The sequence below is a fragment of the Thalassophryne amazonica genome, chromosome 6 (genome assembly GCF_902500255.1).
Source record: "Thalassophryne amazonica chromosome 6, fThaAma1.1, whole genome shotgun sequence".
In the NCBI taxonomy this organism is placed as follows: domain Eukaryota; kingdom Metazoa; phylum Chordata; class Actinopteri; order Batrachoidiformes; family Batrachoididae; genus Thalassophryne; species Thalassophryne amazonica.
Genome location: NC_047108.1, coordinates 4,894,175 through 4,918,326, shown reverse-complemented (window position 1 = coordinate 4,918,326; position 24,152 = coordinate 4,894,175). Strand labels below are relative to the sequence as shown.

Below are 24,152 nucleotides of genomic sequence, written 5' to 3'. Positions count from 1 at the left end.
GGAGCAAAGATGAAAACAGATCAGATCTAGGCGTGAGTCTCCTACGTGCCTTGTGGCAAACTAGAGGTGAAATTTGCCATCTTCTCTTGAAGAATATCCTCCTCTGTTCCACTCACCAATGAAACTGTTGATCCAACAGACAAAGGTGAACTGTGTGCAGTTTCTCCAATCACAGCCACAGAAGCCTATTATTATTATTATTGCTTTTGTTATTATTGTTATTATCATTATTAGTGTTTGCATTTCTGTCAAAGACAGAAATGTGCTTTATTAGCAGTATATATATATATATATATATAAAATGTTTAATTTAAAAACTCAGCAAAACTGATCAGCAGCAAAACTGATAATTGTTTGAAATAAGATTACATTTTTTGATCAAATCAACACTTGCAGCAACAAAACGCTGTGATTTATCATCATACGCGAGCAGTTTCTTCTTCCTGTCTTACAGGAAAAACCCCAGATTTACCCAGCAGTCCCTGCAGAACAGAGACGACCAATCAGAGTCCTCTCCCTGTTTGACGGCATCGCCACGGGTAAGAACGTGCCTCTGCAAACGATGCCTGCTGATGTGAAACGTAGTCACACATGCCGTGTGTGTGTGTGTGTGTGTGTGTGGTGTGTGTGTGTGTGTGTGTGTGTGTGTGTGTGTGTGTGCGCGCGGTGCGCACGCAGGATACCTGGTTCTGAGGGATCTGGGTTTTAAGGTGGACCAGTATGTGGCGTCCGAGGTGTGTGAGGACTCCATTTCAGTGGGCGTGGTCAGACATGAAGGAAAGATCCAGTACGTGCACGATGTCAGGAACATCACCAAGAAGAACGTAAGAATTTTAATTTTACAGACATAAAATACAAACGTGTCGTCTCCTGAAGATGGATCAGAAATCTAAATTATGTTTGTCAGACAGAATATCTGTCTAACATAAGCAAGGATTTGCAGGTTTTAAAAAGCAAACATGAAACATTCTGCCTCCTATTGATGGTGAGATGCCAATGACTAAAATTTAAATTTCATCGCAGCTTCCATGAAATGATGAACATCAATTGATTCCCACTCAGGTCCTGGGTGGAGCGACACGTTTTCATGAGTCGTCCTGTTATGACATTTCAGAGCATTTTTTTTTTTTTTCAATTCATGGAACAGCCTCAGCATCCAGTGCTGTCATGCTCTCAGTGTAACAGCAGGTGGTGGTGTTGTCTCACAGATTCTAGAATGGGGTCCGTTTGACCTGGTAATAGGAGGAAGTCCCTGTAATGACCTGTCAATCGTCAACCCTGCAAGAAAGGGACTGTATGGTGAGTGCACGCCGCACCGCATCACTGTGTCATTTCTGAAGTTAAGACGATGTAAAAGCTACGCTATCAATGCAGAATCGATATAATGGTGATACAATATTTTGACATTTTATTTCAAATAATGAACTGAAAGCAACAGTGTGTAGGACTTTGGGGTATTTATTAGAAGAAATGGATGATTAATTAACCATCTGTTCATTAGTGAATAATTAGAAATAATAAATAACCCAGGATGAGCCCTTCATATTTACATGGGGACGGGTCCCCTCACGGAGGCCGCCATGTTGCACCACTATATTGATACAGTAACGTAAAAGGGACATACTTACTCCACATTTTAATGGTTGCATTGCAGTGTGGCCAGAAGACTGAAGATAGAAGAAGGTGAATCAGATGTTGCTCCTTTGTACACTTTCTACTACTTGCTAATGTAGGCTAGTAAGTTTGGAAATCTTCTGGCATGTTGTTTATCACAATAGAAGGCAAGAGAGCATGAATCAGCATCACCAAAGAAGCAAAAAAACAATATCGTGGCTGACAATTACATAATGGGCAGCACAGTGGATTAGTGGGTAGCATCACTGTCTCGCAGCGAGAAGTGTGTGGGTTCGATTGCCATCTAGGGTCATTCTGTGTGGAGTCTGCATGTTCTCCCCGTGTTGGTGTGAGTTTCCTCTGGGTGCTCCGGCTTCCTCCCACATCCAAATACATGCACGTTAGGAACAACCCCAATTCCAATGAAGTTGGGACGTTGTGTAAAATATAAATAAAAACAGAATACAATGATTTGCAAATCCTCTTCAACCTATATTCAATTGAATACACCACAAAGACAAGATATTTAATGTTCAAACTGATAAACTTTATTGTTTTTGTGCAAATATTTGCTCATTTTCAAATGGATGCCTACAACACATTTCAAAAAAGCTGGGACAGTGGTATGTTTACCACTGTGTTACATCACCTTTCCTTCTAACAACACTCAATAAGTGTTTGGGAACTGAGGACACTCATGATTGGGTATAAAAGGAGCATCCTCAAAAGGCTCAGCCGTTCACAAGCAAAGATGGGGCGAGGATCTTCACTTTGTGAACAACTGCATAAAAAAATTGTCCAACAGTTTAAAAACAATGTTTCTCAATGTTCAATTGCAAGGAATTTAGGGATTCCATCATCTAGATAGAGATAGATAGACAGATAGATAAATACTTTATTCATCCCCTCATGGAGAAATTCAGTTGTCATTCATTAGCAAGTACAGATTAACAGACAAGGGACAATAAATATATATAAAAAACTCTATAAGCTCAAGGCCTAAACCCCCCACATATTTAAATCAACAATGTTCATTATAAAATCGAATAGCAGCAGGAATGAAGGATTTTCTAAAACGCTCCGTCCTGCAGCGCATGGAGACGAGAACCTTAGACCCCGGACTGTTGAACAACTGAAGTCGTACATCAAGCAAGAATGGGAAAGAATTCCACCTACAAAGCTTCAACAATTAGTGTCCTCAGTTCCTAAATGCTTATTGAGTGTTGTTAGAAGGAAAGGTGATGTAACACAGTGGAAAACATACCACTGTCCCAGCTTTTTAGAAACATGCTGCAGGCATCCATTTCAAAATGAGCAAATATTTGCACAAAACAATAAAGTTTATCAGTTTGAACATTAAATATCTTGTGTTTGTGGTGTATTCAATTGAATATAGGTTGAAGAGGATTTGCAAATCATTGTATTCTGTTTTTATTTACATTTCACACAACGTCCCAACTTCACTTTTCTGTCTATACACTGCATCCAGTGCATTCACAGTACTTCACTTTCCCCACGTTTTGTTAAGTTACAGTCTTATTCCAATTCATTTTTTCCTTACAATTCTACACACCATATGACAATGTGCAAAAGTTTTGTTTTTTTGTTTTTGTTTTTTTTTTTGCAAATTTATTAAAAATTAAAAACCTAAAATCACTTGTACGTAAGTATTCACAGCCTTTGCCATGAAGCTCAAAATTGAGCACAGGTGCATCCTGTTTCCACTGATCATTCTTGGGATGTTTCTCCAGCTTAGTTGGAGTCCAGCTGGGGTAAATTCAGTTGATTGGACATGATTTGGAAAGACACACACCTGTTTACACAGAAGGTCTCACAGTTGATGGTGCATGTCAGAGCACAAACCCATTCAAAGGAATTATCTGTAGACCTCTGAAACAGGATTGTCTCGAGGCACAAATTTGGGGAAGGGTACAGAAACATTTCTGCTACTTAAAGGCCCCAATGAGCACAGTGGGCTCCATCATCCATTAATGGAAGAAATTCTGATCCACCCAGACTCTTCTTAGAGCTGGAAGCCCATCTAAACTGAGCAATCAGGGGAGAAGGGCCTTAGTCAGGAAGGTAACCAAGAACCCAATGGTCACTCTGTCAGAGCTCCAGCATTTCTCTGTGGAGAGAGGAGAACCTTCCAGAAGGACAACCATCTCGCAGCAATCCACCAATCAGGCCTGTATGATACAGTGACCAGATGGAAGCCACTCCTTAGTAATGGCACATGGCAGCCCACATGGAGTTTGTCAGAAGGCACCTCAGTACACTGTCAGCTACTGATAAGAGACAGCTCTCACTAAAGTGGTGAATGATCTTCAGCTTGCAATGGATTCGAACACCACTACGGTTCTGGTGCTGTTAGATCTTTGTGCTGAGTTTGATACCGTGGATCACCATATTCTTTGATAGGTTGGAGAATCATTTTGGCATTACTGGTAGTGCCCTTGCATAGTTGACGTCATACCTGACCAGTCGTTCTCACTCTGTTTTGTACAGTAACACTACCTCTAACCTTAGTGACATGAAATTTGGCGTTCCACAGGGGTCTGTCTTAGGCCCCCTGCTTTTCTCCCTTTATGTAGCATCCCTTGGGCACATACTGCTGTGTTTTGGGATTACTTTTCATTGCTATGCTGATGGTACTCAGTTATATATGCTGATAACTGCTGGTAATCTCATTCACATAAAATCCTTAGAAGGTTGCCTTGCAGCAGTGAAAAGATGGATGTCTAGCAACTTCCTACTTTTAAACTCTGATAAGACTGAAATGATGGTTCTTGGTCCAGTGAGACATCGGCATCAATTTGACCAGTTAACGCTTAGCCTAGGTTCGTGTGTCATACATCACACTGACAAAGTGAGGAACCTTGGGGTAATTTTTGATTCTACTTTGTCCTTTGACCTCCACATTAGAAATATTACAAGGACTGCTTTCATCCACCTGCAAAATATAGCGAAGATTTATCCCATCCTGTCTATGGCTGATGCTGAGACCCTGATCCAAGCGTTTGTTTCTTCTGGATTGGACTACTGCGATGTTCTATTTTCTGGTTACCGCAGTCCAGCATTAGGGGTCTCTAGTTGGTTCAAAAAGCTGCTGCCAGACTTGACAGGAAGCAGAAAGTTCGACCGCATTACACCCATTTTGGCATCTTTTCATTGGCTTCCTGTCCCAGTGAGATCAGATTTTAAGTTTCTGCTACTGGCCTAATAAAATTGTTCACTGACTGGCACCTCCCTACCTAGCTGACCCAATTAAACCCTACATACCAGCCCAGGCTCTGCATTCTCAGAGTGCAGGACTATTTTGTGTCCCTAAGGTGAATAAGAAGTCTGCGGGTCACAGAGCTTCCTCTTATTGTGCCCCTGTTCTGTGGAATGATCTCCCTGCATCAATAAAACAGTCAGATTCTTTAGAGACTTTCAAGTCCAGATTTAAGATGCACTTATTTTCCCTTTCGTATGGCTAGCATACTGGCATAGTATGTTACTGTACAGTCTGGGTCTTTTTAGTGAAGCTTAGGGTTAGTGGCCAGTGATCACCTTGTTATTTCTTCTGTTTTTTTCACGTAACAAGTGTCTTTTCACTTTAAAATATATACCCTGTCTTTAAAGCAGACACACTAACTGTTGATTTACGCTACGGGAGCTCATCTCAACAGAACACCACTGCTGCTGTCGTGCTCTGATGCTGCAAAGAGGAATGGACAAAACTTCCCAAAGATGGGTGCACCAAGCTCGTGGCATCATATTCAAGGAGACTTGAGGGTGTTGTTGCTGCCAAAGGTGCATCAACAAACTTTTGCGCAAAGGGTGTGAATAGTTATGTTCATGTGAGTCCTTTGTTCTTTAATTTTAATAAATGTTCAAAAATTAAAAAAAATACTTTTTTCATGTTGTCATTATGGGGTGTTGTGAGTAGAGTTTTAAGGGAAAATTGAATTTACTCCATTTGGAATAAGGCTGTAACATAACAAAATGTGGGAAAAGTGACGCCGTGAATACTTTCTGGATGCACCGTACGCGTCCCTGTGATAGACTTCCTCCCATGACTTCTGGGATAGGTTCCAGCCACCTGTGACCCTTAACTGGAAGAGCAGGTATAGAAAATGGATGGAGGGACGATGGCATAATGAACCTGCAACCTCACCACTAGATGACATTATATCCTACACACTGTAGCTTTAAACTCCAACATGTGACCTTTGAATAATTTATTATTCACAATAAAAATAGTCATCTTTCCAGATGAACAGAAGGTAATTCAGAGAAAGAGGTGACTGTCATGTTGCTGTGTTGCTCCAGAAGGCACAGGGAGGCTGTTCTTTGAGTTTTACCGTCTGCTGAGTGAGGCGAAGCCCAAAGAAGGAGAAGACCGGCCATTCTTCTGGATGTTTGAGAACGTGGTCGCCATGGGCGTCAACGACAAGAGGGACATCTCACGGTTCCTGGAGGTGAGTCACCAACATTGTTCAAAGGGCCAGTGATTAAAAATTGTTAACTCGATGGGAACTCATAAGAGTGCACAGCTCAGACACTGTCTTAACGTCCAGGAATCAGAAAGGGGAAGAAGTTGAATGAGTGAGATTAGATTTAGAATGTACTTCTAAATACATTACATGTTGTATCATGTATTTATTGCAGTGTAACCCTGTGATGATCGATGCCATTGAGGTGTCTGCGGCTCATCGTGCACGGTACTTTTGGGGGAACCTGCCAGGAATGAACAGGTCAGCTGTAGGTTTATCTGGGATGATGTTTTTTTAACTCACATTTAGACTTGTTGCATGATGTTCTGCAGAAAACGTTTGTGTGAGATCTTGGTCTGTAAGTTGACTTATGGAGTATTTAGTCCTACATGCGTTTGTGTTCCAGGCCTCTATGTGCTTCTGGCATGGACAAACTGGAGCTGCAGGACTGTCTGGAACATGGCAGAGTGGCAAAGGTCAGATGTCTAACAACTGCATTAAAACCACCAGGATTACAGTCTGGTTCTAGATGTGAATGGAAAACAGGCTGATGTTGAACAAGTGACCGACACAAAACTCTTAAGTTTATTTTATTTTATTTTTTAGGGCAAAGTGCAGCTTTAAAATGATCAAATTATCAATGTTAATAAATTGTCCAGTGTTCAGAGAATACTTGACATGTTTCTTTCTAACTAAAGCTGTACAGCCTTTCAAATTTCACTAAACTGACAACATTAGTTTCCACCGAAATCCAAGCATTATTATGTTAATTAAATTTTTTAATGTGTTGCAAAATTACAGCTCATTTTAATGATGAGCACATATTTTCCTGAGAAGAACTCACTCACTCTCATCACTCATCTTCAACTGCTTATCCAGCATCGGTTCGTGGGGGCAACAGCTCCAGCAGGGGACCTCAGACTTCCCTTTCCCAGGCCACATTGACCACCTCTGACTGGGGGATCCTGAGGTGTTCCCAGGCCAGTGTGGAGATAGAATCCTGGGTCTTCCCCTGGGTATCCTCCCAGATGGATGTGCCTGGAACACCTCCTGAGGGAGGCGCCCAGGAGGCAACCTTACCAGATACCCGAACCACCTCAGCTGGCTCTTTCAACGTGAAGGAGCAGCGGCTCTACACCAAGCTGCCCACAGATGACCGAACTTCTCACCCTATGTCTAAGGGACACACCAGCCACCCTCCTGAGGAAGCCCATTTCGGCCGCTTGCACCCGCGATCTAGTTCTTTCTGTCATGACCCAACCCTCATGACCATAGGTGAGAGTAGGAACGAAGATTGACCAGTAGATCGCGAGCTTTGCCTTTTGGCTCAGCTCCCTTTTTGTCACAACAGTACGGTAGAGCGAATGCAACACCGCCCCTGCCCCAGCCAATCTCACGCTCCGTTGTCCCCTCACTTGTGAACAAGACCCCAAGGTACTTGAACTCCTTCACTTGTGGCAAAACCATATTCCCTACCTGGAGTAGACAATCCATCAGTTTCCTGCTCAGAACCATGGCCTAAGATTTAGAGGTGCTGATCCTCATCCCAGCCGCTTCACACTCAGCTGTGAACCAATCCAGTGAGTGTTGGAGGTCACAGGCTGATGAAGTCAACAGGACCACATCATCTGCAAGAAGCAGTGATGAGATCCTGAGCCACCAAACTGGAAACCCTCCTACCCCCGACTATGCCTCGATATCCTGTCCATGAATATCACAAACAGGATATTCAGAGGCCAACCCCCGCCGGAAACGAGTCCGACTTACTGTCAAGTACCCAAACACAGCTCTCGCTTTGTCATTGCAGAGATTGGATGACCCTGAGAAGGGTCCCCCTCACTCCGTACTCCCACAGCACCTGCGACAGTATATCCCGGGGTACCCAATCATACACCTTCTCCAAGTCCACAAAACACATGTAGACTAGATGGACATACACCCAGGCACCCTCCAGGATCCTTGTGAGAGTAAAGAGCTGTCGGTTGTTCCACGACCAGGACAGAACCTGCATTGTTCTTCTTTGATCAGAGGTTCGACTACCAGCTAAACCGTCCTTTCCAGCATCCTGGAGTAGACTTTACCAGGGAGGCTGAGTAGTGTAATGCCCCTCTAATTAGCACACACTCTCTGGTCCCCTTTTTAAATATGGGGACCACCACCCCAGTTTACTATTCTTTAGGCACTGTCCCAGACCTCAGCGCAATGTTGAAGAGATGTCTCATCCAAGACAGTCCCTCCACAGCCAGAGCCTTCAGCATTTCTGGACGGATCTCATCAGCCCCCGGGCCCTTGCCATTGCAGAGTTGTTTGACTACCTCTGTGACTTCCACCAGGGAAATTGATGAAAATCCACCATCAGCTTCCAGCTCTGCCCCTACTATAGAGGGTGATCTGGTCTGATGCAGGAGTTCCTCAAAATGTTCCTTCCAGTGCTGGATTACAGAGTCCTATCCTTCCTGTAGACAGCTTGTATGGTTCCCCATTTTCCTCTCCTCAGGTGCCTCACAGTCCACCAGAAGCACCTTGGTCCCGACCGAAAGTCCTTCTCCATGGTTGCTCCGAACTCCACCCACACCCACTGCTTTGCCTCCCCCACAGCAGAGAGTGCTGCCCTTTGGGCCTGTCGATCCCTTGTAACTGACTCTGGAGTACTCCGAGATATATCCCAGAAGGACTCCTTCATCAGTCAGATGGCTTCCCCGACCACCGGTGTCCATCACGGTGCTCGAGGGTTGCCACCCCTTGAGGCACCTAAGACCTTCAGGCGACAGCTCCCCGCTGCAGCTTCAATAATGGAAGCTTTGAACGTGCACTCTCCTCTTGGGCTTACCAGGTCTGTCCAATGTCCTCCCCCACCCTCTCATCCAACTCACCACCAGATGGTGACCATTTATCAGCTCTGCCCCTCTCTTCACCTGAGTGTCCAGAACATGTAGCCTCAGATCAAATGATACGATCACAAAATCAATCATCGATCTTCGGCCTAGGGTGAAGTCCCCCAGCAGAGCAACGGAGCCCCCCACAGAAGCCCCATACAGGACTCCATTCAGGGACTCCAAGAAGGCCGAATACTACAAACTGCTGTTCAGTGCATACGCACAAACAGCAGTCAGCGTTCCCCCCTCCCCCCGCCAGGCGCAGGGAGGCGACCCTCACATCTACCGGGGGTAAACTCCAACTTATCGGTGCTCAGCCAGGGACTCGTGAGTATCCCCACACCTGCTGGCACCTCACACCCTGGGCAACTCCAGAGAAGAATAATGTCCAACCCCTATTAAGGATAGTGGTTCCAGAGCCGAGACTGTGCATGGAGAAGAGGCCCACCAGATCTAACTGGTATTGCTCCACCTCCCCCACAATGAGGTGACCCGGGTCTGGTCCGTCAAGGCCCTTGACTTTCACTGCCAACCATGGGACAGCGCAACAACACCAGCAGTTCCCCCTGCAGGTGGTGAGCCCACAGGGTGGAGATGGTCCATATTGACTTTTCAGGCTATGCCCAACTGGGCTCCGTGGCAAGCCCAGCCACCAGGCACTCACTGATGGGCCCTCCATCCAGGCCTGGCTCCAGATGGGGGCCCTGGGCTTTCTGCGGGCCGGGCCACATTTCCTCTGCCTTGTTCTGTCATGGTGTCTTGTGATCCATTCTTAGTCTGTCACCTGGAGCACAAGGCTCCAGACAACACAGCTCTCAGGTTCATAGCAGCACACAAACCTCTCCACCAGGATAAGATGGAGAGGGGATGGTTCCCTCTCCAGGAACCATCACCAGAGGTAAGAATTCCATTGGGAATAATTTATTTTCCTTTTAATGCCATTTGCAGGAGAAAGCGTGTGTGCACATGCATGAGGTTTAGAGATGACCTTGCGCGATCTGTGTCCACGTTGTGCATGCTAACATGCATAAGATGTCTTGTCACTTCAGAGGTGTTATGTGGTTTCAAAAACAGCATTTGAAGAGTTCAGGCGCAAAACCCTGTATCTCCACCAGGCCACTCTTGTTTTAAATAAGGATGGAAGTTACCTGATGGAAGTTGGACATCTCCATGAATCATTCTTTATTGTTATGAAATGGTTATGGTGCACTGAACAAAATAGCAGAATCTCGAAAATCAACCTTTATTCAGAAACGTGTTAATTAGCAACCTTTAATCGATTTGGCTGCAAAACCTGGTGTCTCCACCTTTAGTTTGTTTGAAAAACTCAGTAAGTCCATCACTTTAATGTACGCTAATGCTGCGTTTACTCATTGGCAGTACGCGTTACGAATGTCATTCTTGGCACATTCCTGACATTCTTGATGTGACTTAACGCATCTGAATAGGTTTCTTAATAGTGCGTGTTGGTGCATGATATTCATGATTTTCGTGGAGCATGTTTTTGACTGTCAAAAAATCTTCCACGAATGTGATGCACCACCCTCATTTCGCCTCATACCGTGGAGGTCACAACTGAGCGTGTTGATTCGTCTTGATTAGTGGTGATCCTTAATAGAGCGTGACAGCGTTCTTCTCTGACGTGCGCACAATTAAACCCTGCTGCACTGCATTCAGTTTCATTGCTGTAAAGAAGGACAGAGACGCCAAGTTGACTAAAAGTTTCGCTCCAATGCTCCTCAGCGCATGCCACTGAGTGGTGCGCTATTCACTGTGGTTTTGCACATAAACTAGGATGGCGCTTATGAGGTTCTGCATACAAACTGCATCTTGACTTGCATTTACCACAAGATTTATGGGGTGTTGCAGTAAAATTGATTTTGTTATCTGATACGAGCCTCGGTAAGCTTTCACTTGCAGTGGTTATCTCATTTTCCGTGGACGTGGCGTTTATGGGGTTTTGCGCCTGAAAGCTTCATTTTTAGATCAAGAAGTGTTTTATGTCTTGCTCATCTTTAAAAAATACGAGGTCTATTAGAAAAGTATCCGACCTTATTATTTTTTCAAAAACCATATGGATTTGAATCACGTGTGATTACATCAGACATGCTTGAACCCTCGTGGGCATGCGAGAGTTTTCTCACGCCTGTCGGTTACGTCATTCGCCTGTGGGCAGTCTTTGAGTGAGGAGTGGTCCACCCTCTCGTCGTTTTTTCATTGTTTAGGAATGGCTCAGCTTTGTTTGATAAACTTTTTTCAAAAACTATAAGGCACAACTGAGTGGACACCATTTGATAAATTCAGATGGTTTTCGGTAAAAATTTTAACGGCTGATGAGAGATTTTGGTCTGGTAGCGTCGCTGTAAGGATGGCCCACTGTGCCTGACGGCGATCTGCGCTTCAAGGCGGCAGCGTCTCGCCATTTCAAGTTGAAAACTTCCACATTTCAGGCTCTGTTGACCCAGGAAGTCGTCAGAGAACAGAGAACTTTCAGAAGAAGTCGGCATGAGGAGTTTATTCGGACATTCCATTGTTAACGGACATTTTGTAATGAAAGAACGTGCGGACAGAGTCGCATGTCGGGTTGGACCCGACCGCGGGGGGTCGCGACAGGAAAAACACCTCCATTGGAAACCTTAACGGGCAAGTTGGAACATGCCCAAGCTGTTAAACAATTTCTCAGTTACTCACTTGTTGAAAGCCATCAAAAGCCGCCTGAATTTTACAAATGGTTTTCAACACGGAGGTGTTTCTCCTGTCGCGGCACACACAGAATTTGCGAGCACGTCTTTCATTAAAAAATGTCCTTAAACAGTGGAATGTCCGCATAAAGTCCTCATGCCGGCCTCTTCTGAATCTTCTCTGTTCTCTCACGACGTCCTGGGTGAATTAAGCCTTAAATTAGGATGTTTTCAAGTCGAAACAGGCCGACGACGGCGGCTGGAAGCGTTGCACGACGTCCCGCTCCGTGGGAAGTCCTTATAGCGACAGAAACACCCCATAGTCTCTCATCAGCCATTAAACCTTTCACCGAAAACCAGCTTAATTTCTCCAATAGTGTCCACTCGGATATTCCTCACAGGTCCAGAAAAATTTTTGGTAAAGCAACGTACGCCGTCTCGAGCAGCGTGTGAAACAAAGGAATTCAGCCGAGAGGGCGGGACCACATCTCACTCAATGCCTGCCCACAGGGAAATGACGTCACCGACACGCGTGAAAAAACTCACGCATGCGCACGAGGGTTCAAGCATGATTGGTGTAATCGCACGTCATTCAAATCCATATAGTTAAAAAAATAAAATAAAAGGGTCGGTTTATTATCTAATAGACCTCGTATATGAGAAATATATTAGATTTATGCAGAAATAAGATATTTGGAAGCCTTTCTGCCATCTTGGTTATTTTGTTCTAGAGAGCAGCTAGCTGACATTGCGCTGCCTTTTGTTACTCTGATTGGCTGTCGCTGTGTGCTTCCCAGCATCCCTCACACAAGTCAGGGGAAGCTTTAAGCTGCATTTGAAACACTCGGAAGTTTGGAGATTCCAACCTGTACCTTGGGGAAGAATGCCTTGAACACTCAGTTGAGCCAGAATTTGCGCTTGGAATCCAAGTCTGGATTTTTTTTATGTTGGGTCTTTCCGGGCTTCTGAGAATTCTTTTTTTGTGGGCGTGTTACATAAGTCCTCTTGGCTTCTCCCTTGTTTATTCACTCAGGGTCGCCACAGCAGATCCAAGGTGGATCTACGCGTTTAATTGACACAAGCTTTACACCAGATGGCCTTCCTAACACAACTCCACATTGCATGGAGAAATGTGGTGGGGTGGGATTTGAACCGGGAACCTTCCACACTGAAACCAACGCCACTAACCACTTTGAAAATAATAAAAATAAAGATCATATAGAGAAGGTTCCTTTTCTGTGTGGACAAGTTCAGTTCTTAATCAGCACATTTTGTTTTTTATTTGAGACATTTTCCACAATTATTAATGTTTTCAAATTAAACTGAATGTGTTTCATTCACTCAGTCAATGCTGATGAAATAAAGTGTGCTGATGGTTTGATTCAGTTTGATTCTCTCTGTCTCTCTCAACATGTATGTGGTTTTGAAATTACATTTAGTTTGAAATTAGCTTGTTTGTCAGTTTATTTCATTTCCAAAGCCTGGGTCTGGTGGCCACCAAGGCCAGTATTACTTGCTTTGAAACAAATGCCCTAAAATTGCCTTTTGGATTAAACTTTAAATTAGGCTCGAGTGTTGGATTTAGTGGTGAATAAATATTTTCATTATGCTCCTTACTGTATCTCAATGTTGGAACTGCTGTCTCTGATGTTTTCATGTCCACTTCTTCATCTGTAGTTTGGGAAGGTGCGTACCATCACAACCCGCTCCAACTCCATCAAACAAGGGAAGGACCAGCATTTTCCTGTCCTGATGAATGGGAAGGAGGACATACTGTGGTGCACAGAGCTGGAGCGGTGAGTGATACACGCAAACATTGTAAATGGAGAACATATGTGCACTGTTACAATCAGTGGTGGGTACAGCTAACCAAAAACTTAGCTCTGATAACCACTAATCAGCTGCCAAAACGTTTATCGGATAAAATAATCCGGGCGCCAGTAGATGGCAGTGTTCTATGCATTGTGACCCTGGTTATATCACATGTTTGTCAACCTGAATCACAACTTTACAGACTTTTTGGTTTTGCAAATGACTTTTTTTTTTTTTTTTTTTTACAAATGAAAAAAAATGACATATTTCACATAAGCACATTTATTTGTGAACACCAACACACGTTACATTTGCTTGTGTTGGTTTTTACATAGAATGAATTGGTCAGCCAATCAGTATGAGTGGAGGCTAAGTTTACCCATAACCCCTTTGGGCATCTGTGTGTTAATGTTCAAATCTTCAGAATTAGTGCATTATTTTAAAATTAACAGATATGTGTTATATATTCACTTTGTACATTTTAAGAGTTTACATTAATGTAGTTATTCTATCTGGATTAATTTGATTTACAAATCAAAACCATAAGTTAAACCTGCTTTCCTTTTCAAGACATCTCTCTCACAGCTGGACCACTGTATGCTGTCAAGGGTAATGACTTTTTTTTTTTTTGTACGCCTTCTGCTGGGGTAAAGTTGAGCTCAGCTCCTCTCAGCTACCTCACTGCTGCAAAATAAATAGTAGACAGGAGCCAACAGGGTTTATAAATGTTTTTCACCGTTACTATGTAGAAAAACGTTAGCAGTCTAAAAGTTATCTGAACTAAATTTATCGGAAGCTAATTGGTTGGTTTTAGAAATTAGCTGAAAAGCTAATCCACTAACAGAAATGTTAGCGTTGCTAATTAGCAGATTAGCAGAACTGTGCCCACCACTGGTTACAATCACACCTCCACCTATAGTTTTACAGTATCATGACATACTTTCCCAGTTCCTGTGGATAAATCCACTCTAATCTAGGCAAAGTTTCCCAAAATAAAAATACTTAAAATATATATTTCAGCAAATGTATTAAATTAAATTAATGAAGTATATAAACTTCCAAATAACAATAATGAAGTATTTTAGAGGGATTCCTTAGTCATAGTGACATAATACGTGAGTTGATGAATAAAGTATACTTTTATTATGATCACATCAGTTAAATCTGTCTATAATCTGTTGAATAATTAGTCTGTTCTTAGAGCAGTTATTGACATAATACTGTCTTTATGACATATGTTGTATAATGGGCTAGCTGGTGCTTGGCATTAGGTGTGACATCAAGGCCCTGACTTTGGTGAAACATTGGCATGAAATGAGTGCCTCTATTGTGACCCGTGGGATTTATAATGTGCTTTAAAAAATACATACTTGTGGTTACTGATGACCTGAGTGAGGGAAGCGCATTATAGCATCTTTTACATAATATATGACAAAGAGGTTATATTTGAAATGAAAATGAAACAGAGTTTTGCAGGTAACTACTAGCCTGTGACGTCACCATGCTAACATCCGCAAAATATGTTCAGAGGTGTTATTAGGTTCCAAAAACTGCGTTTTTGATTTAAGACGTGTTTATTTCTCACTAGCTTTTACATAATATATGACAAAGAGGATGTATTTACACACAAAGGAAACAGAGTTTTGCAGCTAGCTACCAGCCTGTGATGTCACCATGCTGACATCCGCAAAATAAGTTCAGAGGAGTTATTAAGTTACAAAAACGGTGTTTTCAGGTTTAGACAGTGTTTATTTCCCGCTAGCTTTTACATAATATATGAGAGACATATATAAACACAAAGCAAAGCGGTTTTGATGAGAGTGGCCACTGATGTCATGGTGCAGCTCTGCTTTGATTGGCTGTCATCCCCCACCACTCAAAAACAAAGCAGAACAGATTCAAACAGAATGTGACATTTTAACCTCTTAAAATACCTCTTAAATATGTCAAGGTTAGCCATCTTTAAACTTGTCCAACGTCTGTGTCCCAAGAATGGTCCCTGTGAATTTGAAGACTGTGGCCATAATAGACTGGACTTATGCTGTACACAGACGGATGGATGTCCGTCTTTGCAGCTCTTCGTAATACCCGATGGCCATATGTTGGCCTCGGGTAAAAATAAAATATAATAACAAATAAACACAGATATACCTAACAGTAGAGTCCTCCCTTTACCTGGGGATCACCATCACCCAGGACCTCACATGTGAGCTGAACGTCAGCTCTCATCAAGAGAGCACAACAGAGGATGTACTTTCTGTGGCGGCTAAGGAAGTTCAACCTGCCAAAAACAATGATGGTGAACGTCTACACTGCCATCATTGAGTCCATCATCTCCTCCTCCATCACTGTCTGGTACGCTGCTGCCACTGCTAGGGAACAAGAGCTGACTACACCGTATCATCCACGCAGCAGAGAAGGTGATCGACAGCAATCTGCCATCCCTGCAGGACCTGTACACCTTCAGGGCCCTGAGGCGAGCAAGGAAGATAGTGGCCTTTTTGTCACCTTCCCCTTTGGCAGGTGGCTGAGGTCCATCAGGACTAAAACCTCAAGACACAAAAACAGCTTCTTTCTGTCTGCAGCTAGACTTATAAATAGGACTGGGCAAGTTAACGTGTCATTATTGCGTTAATGCATTAATTAATTAACGCTGACAACTTTTTTTTAATCGTTTTTTTTGACAGTCTGTTGCTGACTGCTGCCGTGAACATAGAGAAGAGCACAGAACTTTTACATGGCCATTTTAATTTTAAAGTGCTTCCAGACAGCATAGTCGACAGAACCGAGGCCGCTAAAGTTCTCCTACAGCCGCTAAAGTTCCCCTTGCAGCAAACAGCACACCAAGCGCTGGATAAAAAGATCTCCTACAGCCGCTAAAGTTCTCCTTGCAGCGAGTTGCACATTGAGCACTAGGGGAAAATTCTCCTACAACCGCTAAAGTTCTCCTTGCAGCGAGTTGCGCATTGAGCACTGGGGGAAAGTTCTCCTACAACCGCTATGCAGCAAACCGTGCACCAAGTGCTGCAGGATAGGAAGAGCAGGGCCAGCTTTGCCCAGAAGATTTTTAAATTTATAACCCTCTGAAACAATATTGGCAGCACCAAATTGTGTGAAGAAAAGCCATAGTTTTTTTGTATTGTTTTGTTTTTTGTTTGTTTTTTTATTATCTTTGTTTCAGCCTTACTTTACAGCCAAAAGAAACAAGGCATCAGACCAACACACAGAATAGTGTAGATGTGTGTCAAGAACATCAGAACTGCTAATTTATACCCAGCAGTTTAATCAAGAAAATGTATGGGGTTTTTTTTCTTACATGAAATAACTTGTAATTAAAATAATTTTAAGTTTTAAAAAAAGATTCTTTAGAAATCTTTGATGTGAATTGAATTGAACTGAATTGAATTTATTTATCTGGCACACAGCTGAGCAACAACAAAGGCAATAAGGAAACATAAAAGAAACAATGTACGAAAACCCGTGTGGCCGAAAGGGTGAAGGCAGAAGCAAAGCTTATAAGCACCCCCCCCTTATACCATTAAAAATAAAGAATGTATGTATATATATATATATATATATATATATATATATATATATATACACACCTACACATATGGTCATAATAGCTGTACAAGAAAAGAAAAGGAAAAAGTGCATAAACAATTTAACTTAATCACAAAATTTCAAAACACAAACAAGAGTGAACAGTGACAAAATGTAAACCTAATCCTTCAACCTATAACGGGTAAATATATTCTTTTTGTAAAGCCTTTTAAAACCAACCAATGTACCAAGTATTTTAATTTTATAAGGACAATTATTCCAAATATTAACACCCCTAACGGAAACACAATGATTTTTAACAGTAGTACGGATCTTCAATTTCTCAAATAATAATGTTCCTCTCAAACTGTAGCTGGAGTCTCTCATTTTAAACAGATTCTGGACATGTAGAGGCAAAAGCTTATTTTTAACTTTATACATAATCTGTATTGTAATATAATCAACCAAGTCCCAGAATTTTAAAATTTGCAGACAAGCAAATAACGAATTTGTTGGCTCTCGATATGGTTTATTACTGATAATTCTTATAGCTTTCTTTTGCAACAGAAAAACTGGTTTAGTATTAGTTCTGTATGTATTTCCCCAAACCTCGACACAATATGTCATATATGGAACAAGTAATGCATGATATAAAGTGGTCAGTACATGTTGGGTGAGGAAGTCCTGGGCTTTGTGCAGAATTGCAATGGCTTTTGACATTTTAGTTTTAACATAGTTAATGTGTTTTCCAGCTTAATCTATCATCAATATGAACACCAAGAAATTTTGTATCTGTTACAATTTCAATATCATGTAGTAATAGTTTTTTGCTTAAATTCCTGGACTTATTCCCAAATATCATACACTGAGTTTTACCAAAATGGAGCAATAATTTATTTAAATCAAACCATTTTTTAAATGTATGTAATTCGTTCTTCATCTTGTCCAGGAGCTGTCCCAAATGATCCCCACTACAAAACACAGTCGTCTTGTCCGCAAATAAAATACAACTTACATACTTAGAAACCAAACATATATCATTAATATACAAAAGGAACAACAGTGGCCCAAGGACTGAACCCTGAGGCACCCCACAAGTAATTATCAAAAACTCAGAATTTGTCCCACCAAAGTGGACACACTGATACCTACTGTCTAAGTAGCTCGCTATCCAGTCATGTGCCAATCCCCTGATACCATACTTCTGTAATTTGTCCAGTAGCAAGGTATGATCTATAGTATCAAATGCTTTCTGTAAATAAAAAAAAAACCATACAGTATATTGCTTATTTTCAATCGCGTTGGTAATTTGTTCAACGAAATCCATCACAGCCAGTGAAGTAGTGTGATTCTTTCTAAAACCGTATTGCTGCTTGCTAAGGATATGATGTTTAGTTAAAAAATCGTTTAACCTAATTTTAAATACCTTTTCCAGAATTTTGGAAAATTGTGGTAAGAGGGAGATTGGCCTATAATTGCAAAAGACATGCTTGTCACCAGATTTGAACAATGGGATCACTTTAGCTATTTTCATTTTGAAAGGAAATTTCCCAGTCATTAATGACAAATTACAGATATATGTTAAAGGCTTAACAATGCATTCAATAATATTTTTAACCAAAAACATATCAAAACGGTCACTATCAGTTGATTTTTTTTTTTACCTTTAAGTTTGTGATCTATATCAATGATTTATTTTTCATCTGTTCCTCTAATAAACATTGAATCACGAACTGTTTCTATTGTTTTGCTGTAATTCGAGGAGCACGTTTTGGAAGGAACAATTGAATTTGCTAAGTTTTTACCCACGTTAACAAAATAACCATTAAAATGATCTGCAACAGCTTTGTGTTCTTTAACAGTTGTGTCAGTATTTGCATAAAAATAGGCAGGATATTCTTTGACATCTTTTTTCTTATTTATGATTTCATTTAACAACCTCCAAGTACCCTTTATATTCATGTTATTTTTTTCCAGTGAATCACTACAATACTGCTTTTTACATGATCGCATAATGTAAGTTAGTTTGTTTTTATATTACTTATATCTTATCTCAGCTTCAATTGTTCTAGATTTTAAAAACTGCTTATACAAAAAATTTTTCTGTTTTTGTATAAGCAGTTTACCGACAAAATTTTAATTTTGTCTGTAAAATTTTAATTTACAGACAAAAATGTTTGTCTGTAAATTAAAACCATAAATCATCTGTTGTTGCTGTTGTTTCAGGTGAGATGATTTCGTGATTAATATGATAATGACCCTTGGACATTTTTTTTTTTTCCAAATAATAAGTTACTGTTTGAAGAGCCATTGTTTTATGTATAAGAGTAGCAGCAGGTGTGAGTTTGCAGACATGACAGGTGAGCAGGACTCTCAGCACATTTAACCAGATGATGGTCTCCTCTGCAGCTTCAACCTCAAATTGGTGGCATTTTTGGAAACACTTTCCTCACATTTTGAAATGCAGAGATGTTCTCTTCTTCTGTCTGTAGTTCAAATGTTGGTATATTTATTTAGACTAACAAAGAAGGCCCTTTATAAGCCCACAATGCAAAACCCTCAGGGGAAGGGACACACCTAAGCATCCCCAAACCCCTGGTTTTTTAAGGTGATTTTTTTCATCCCATTAAGCTGAGAAAAAAATCCTGCTGAGAACCCCATTAACTGCAACTGCATAAACAAAATGCTGTTGTTAAATGTTTGCAGAACAAACGTTATGGCACTTTTGTTCATATGGCAGAACATTTAAAATAAAATTGTGCTATGCACTACGTTTGAATTCATTTTTGGATTTTGCATATAACAATGTGATTAATCACGATTAATCGTGGAAATCATGCGATTAATCGCGATTAAAATTTTTAATGGCTGCCCAGCGCCACTTATAAATAACGCCAGAGACCCCCACTTACCCTGCCCCCCCACTCCCACAAAGTACAGACTGAAAAATACTGTACATCTGCATGCCTGCACAGCCCCATTCCACTATATTTATTTGACAGTAAACATAGTTTTGCCCATTTGTCTATTTGACTCCTTTACTTCTTAAAGAAGTATTTTTTCCTTTTTATTGTTGTTTATGCACCAATGACTTCTTACAGGAGTATTTTTTTTTCTTTTTTTTTCTCCTTTTCTTTTATTGTTGTTTATGCGCCAATGACATCAGATCAAATTCCTTGTATATGAGAACTTACTTGACAGTAAATTCAATTCTGATTCTGATTTTAATTCTGATGTGTCTTGAAAACTTGCTCGTGTCACATAGTGCGATGCTAACACGTTAATGTTAGCCACTATGAGCAACGGGATTTATAATGTGCTTTAAACTACATATTTGTGGTGGCTGGGGACCTGACTGAAGGGAACGCATTAAAGCAGTGAATAACAGCGGATTTAATCTTTGATGTCTCTTGAAAACTTGCTAGTTTCACATAACGCAATGCTAACACGTTAATGTTGGCCACTGTGAGCAACGGGATTTATAATGTGCTTTAAAACTACATATTTGTGGTGGCTGGGGACCTGACCGAGGGGAGCGCATTAAAGCAGTGAATAACAGTGGATTTAATCTGTGATGTCGCTTGAAAACTTGCTAGTTTCACATAACGCAATGCTAACAAGTTAATGTTGGCCACTGTGAGCAACGGGATTGATAATGTGCTTTAAAAAAATGAATGAAAGTTTTGCTTAGAACCATCTTACTGCACATCAGGTAATTTTACCTGTTGACTGAAAAAACTAGAGACATTCGTCACGAAATGCCCCGTGCGCAGTACTATTTTCCATGTAAAGTGCAGTAATATGTACATGTGTGAGGTAGGTATTTGGTTGAACCCTCATGTGTTTGATGTAAACTGGGATACACAGTGGAAAAATTGGAGATTGACATTATATTTATTTAGAGGATGTGGCCAACATGGACCAAAAAGTTGGTAGCCTTGGAACAAATGCAACTATTGGTCATTTTTTAAAAGTAGGTCAAGGTCACTGGCCTTCGAACCCATGTGAAGTACTCCTCCAAGGCATGTACCCACCAAATATGAAGTTTTTGCAAGCAATAGGTGCCGAGGTACATTGTGGTGAACAAATTTCAGGCAAAGGATTTGACAGTTGTGACCACTGGTGACCTTGAAAAGTAGGTCAAGGCCACTGACCTTCGAACCCATGCGAAGTACTCCTCCAAGGCATGTACCCATCAAATATGAAGTTTCTATGAGCAATAGGTGCAAAGCTACATTGCAGAGAAGGATTTGACAGTTGTGACTACTGGTGACATTGAAAAGTAGGTCAAGGTCACTGGCCTTCGAACCCATGCCAGGTACTCCTCCAAAGCATGTACCCACCAAATATGAAGTTTTTGTGAGCAATAGGTGCCGAGCTACGTTGCAGCGAATGAATTGCGGCCGGACAGACAGACGAACAGACAGACGGAAGGACGGACAACCCGGATGCTATATGCCCTGGCATAAAAAATGACGATCTAACTGTGTGGTTTTTGAGTTTTTGTTGGACAGGCTAAGATATAACAGACACGCATAGAGAACTGTGGTACAGATGTGTCATCCTCTTTCTTGCAGTAGATGAAATTAGCATGATTTCTTTGTGTTTGTATATTTCCCTCTAATAAATTTGAATCTATACAAATCTACTGGTGTGTATTTCTTCCTGCAGGATCTTTGGCTTCCCTGTCCACTACACAGACGTGTCCAACATGGGTCGCGGTGCCAGACAGAAACTGCTCGGCAGATCCTGGAGCGTCCCAGTAATCAGGCATCTATTCGCCCCACTTAAAGACTACTTCGCCTGTGAATAGTCGCCAGCTGTCATGGGAAATAGACAACAGCTGCGTCTGTCATTTTACTGCAGGTCCAAGAAAGATCAGCCACCAGACAAATCTTAGTTAACGTCATCACAACCAGGCAGGCATGTAGCCGCTTTTAGTTAAAGAACAATCATCAGTGTGGTGCTGGAATCATGGAAAACCTTTTATGAACCCTGGTGGTGATTCCACTGCAGCCATTAACACACACACACACACACACACACACACACACACACACACACACACACACATATGTACGGTTGTTTCTTAATGCCCATAGTGTGAGACGGAATGGGGAGGTCAAACTGCTTGTTTTCACATATCATGAGGACCATTCAGTTTCTTTATGATACTGAAGAGGGCGCTGTTGTAAGATGTTTTTATAGAAAATCATGACTAACATCACACCTGTGATGGGTTTATATCAAACAACAATCCCTGTCTTTAGCCAAAGAATAAAATGCGCGGTCAGCATGCAGCTCGTAGCAACTGCTCATCTAAAATGAACATTTGTAACCTCAATCAAACCAAAGTTAAACCATAAATAGAAGTCCCCGCCAAACACAAACGACTATGCAGCTGTTTATTTTAGCTGGTAAAGAACATCTAATTTTCTAAAGCCTTCTGGGAGTCTTTGTTTTTTGATGCTAATGTAATTTTTGTTTTTTAGAGGACGTTGCCTATGTCTGACTTTATACGATAACTCGAGGTGCTGGTGTCATTTAAAATGTCGACAGAAAACCAAATAAAGGTTCAATCACATCATCAAAGATGCGTCAGGGGCAAAAACACAGTAACGAACACAACTGGAATTCAAATGAACCCTGAGTTGTTGCAGAACTTTTACTTGTTATATACATCATTTTATAGCTGTAGTTTTTTTTTTTTTACACTTTTCTGACTTATCAATAAAGAGTTTACTATAAGTAAATGGTTCTGTAGAGAAAGTGTCGATCTTCCAGTTATACTCTTACAGTAGTGTTCAGAATAATAGTAGTGCTATGTGACTAAAAAGATGAATCCAGGTTTTGAGTATATTTCTTATTGTTACATGGGAAACAAGGTACCAGTAGATTCAGTAGATTCTCACAAATCCAACAAGACCAAGCATTCATGATATGCACACTCTTAAGGCTATGAAATTGGGCTGTTAGTAAAAAAAAGTTGAAAAGGGGGTGTTCACAATAATAGTAGTGTGGCATTCAGTCAGTGAGTTCGTCAATTTTGTGGAACAAACAGGTGTGAATCAGGTGTCCCCTATTTAAGGATGAAGCCAGCACCTGTTGAACATGCTTTTCTCTTTGAAAGCCTGTGGAAAATGGGACATTCAAGACATTGTTCAGAAGAACAGCGTAGTTTGATTAAAAAGTTGATTGGAGAGGGGAAAACTTATACGCAGGTGCAAAAAATTATAGGCTGTTCATCTACAATGATCTCCAATGCTTTAAAGTGGACAGAAAAACCAGAGACACGTGGAAGAAAATGGAAAACAACCATCAAAATGGATAGAAGAATAACCAGATGGCAAAGGCTCACCCATTGATCAGCTCCAGGATGATCAAAGACAGTCTGGAGTTACCTGTAAGTACTATGACAGTTAGAAGATGCCTGTCTGAAGCTAATTTATTTGCAAGAATCCCCCGCAAAGTCCCTCTGTTAAATAAAAGACGTGCAGAAGAGGTTACAATTTGCCAAAGAACACATCAACTGGCCTAAAGAGAAATGGAGGAATATTTTGTGTACTGATGAGAGTAAAATTGTTCTTTTTGGGTCCAAGAGCCGCAGACAGTTTGAGAGACGACCCCCAAACTCTGAATTCAAGCCACAGTTCACAGTGAAGACAGTGAAGCATGGTGGTGCAAGCATCATGATATGGGCATGTTTCTCCTACTATGGTGTTGGGCCTATATGAGGTCTATTAGACAATAAACCGACCCTTTTATTATTTTTTTTTAACTATATGGATTTGAAAGACGTGCGATTACACCAATCATGCTTGAACCCTCGTGCGCATGCTTGAGTTTTTTCACGCATGTCGGTGACATCATTTCCCTGTGGGCAGGCCTTGAGTGAGATGTGGTCCCGCCCTCTCGGCTGAATTCCTTTGTTTCACACGCTGCTCGAGACGGCGCACGTTGCTTTATCAACATTTTTTCCTGTGAGGAATATCCGAGTGGACACTATTGGAGAAATTAAGCTGGTTTTCGGTGAAAAGTTTAACGGCTGATGAGAGATTATGGGGTGTTTCTGTCGGTGTAAGGACTTCCCACGGAACGGGACGTCGTGCAGCGCTTCCAGGCGCCGTCGTCGGCCTGTTTCGACC

The 24,152-nt window shown here is 41.4% G+C and overlaps 1 pseudogene; it reads left to right on the top strand.

The window, feature by feature from the left end:
* LOC117511780 overlaps window positions 1-22,041 on the top strand; it is a 33,552-nt pseudogene extending 11,511 nt beyond the window's left edge.
* Window positions 22,042-24,152: the final 2,111 nt, after the last annotated feature.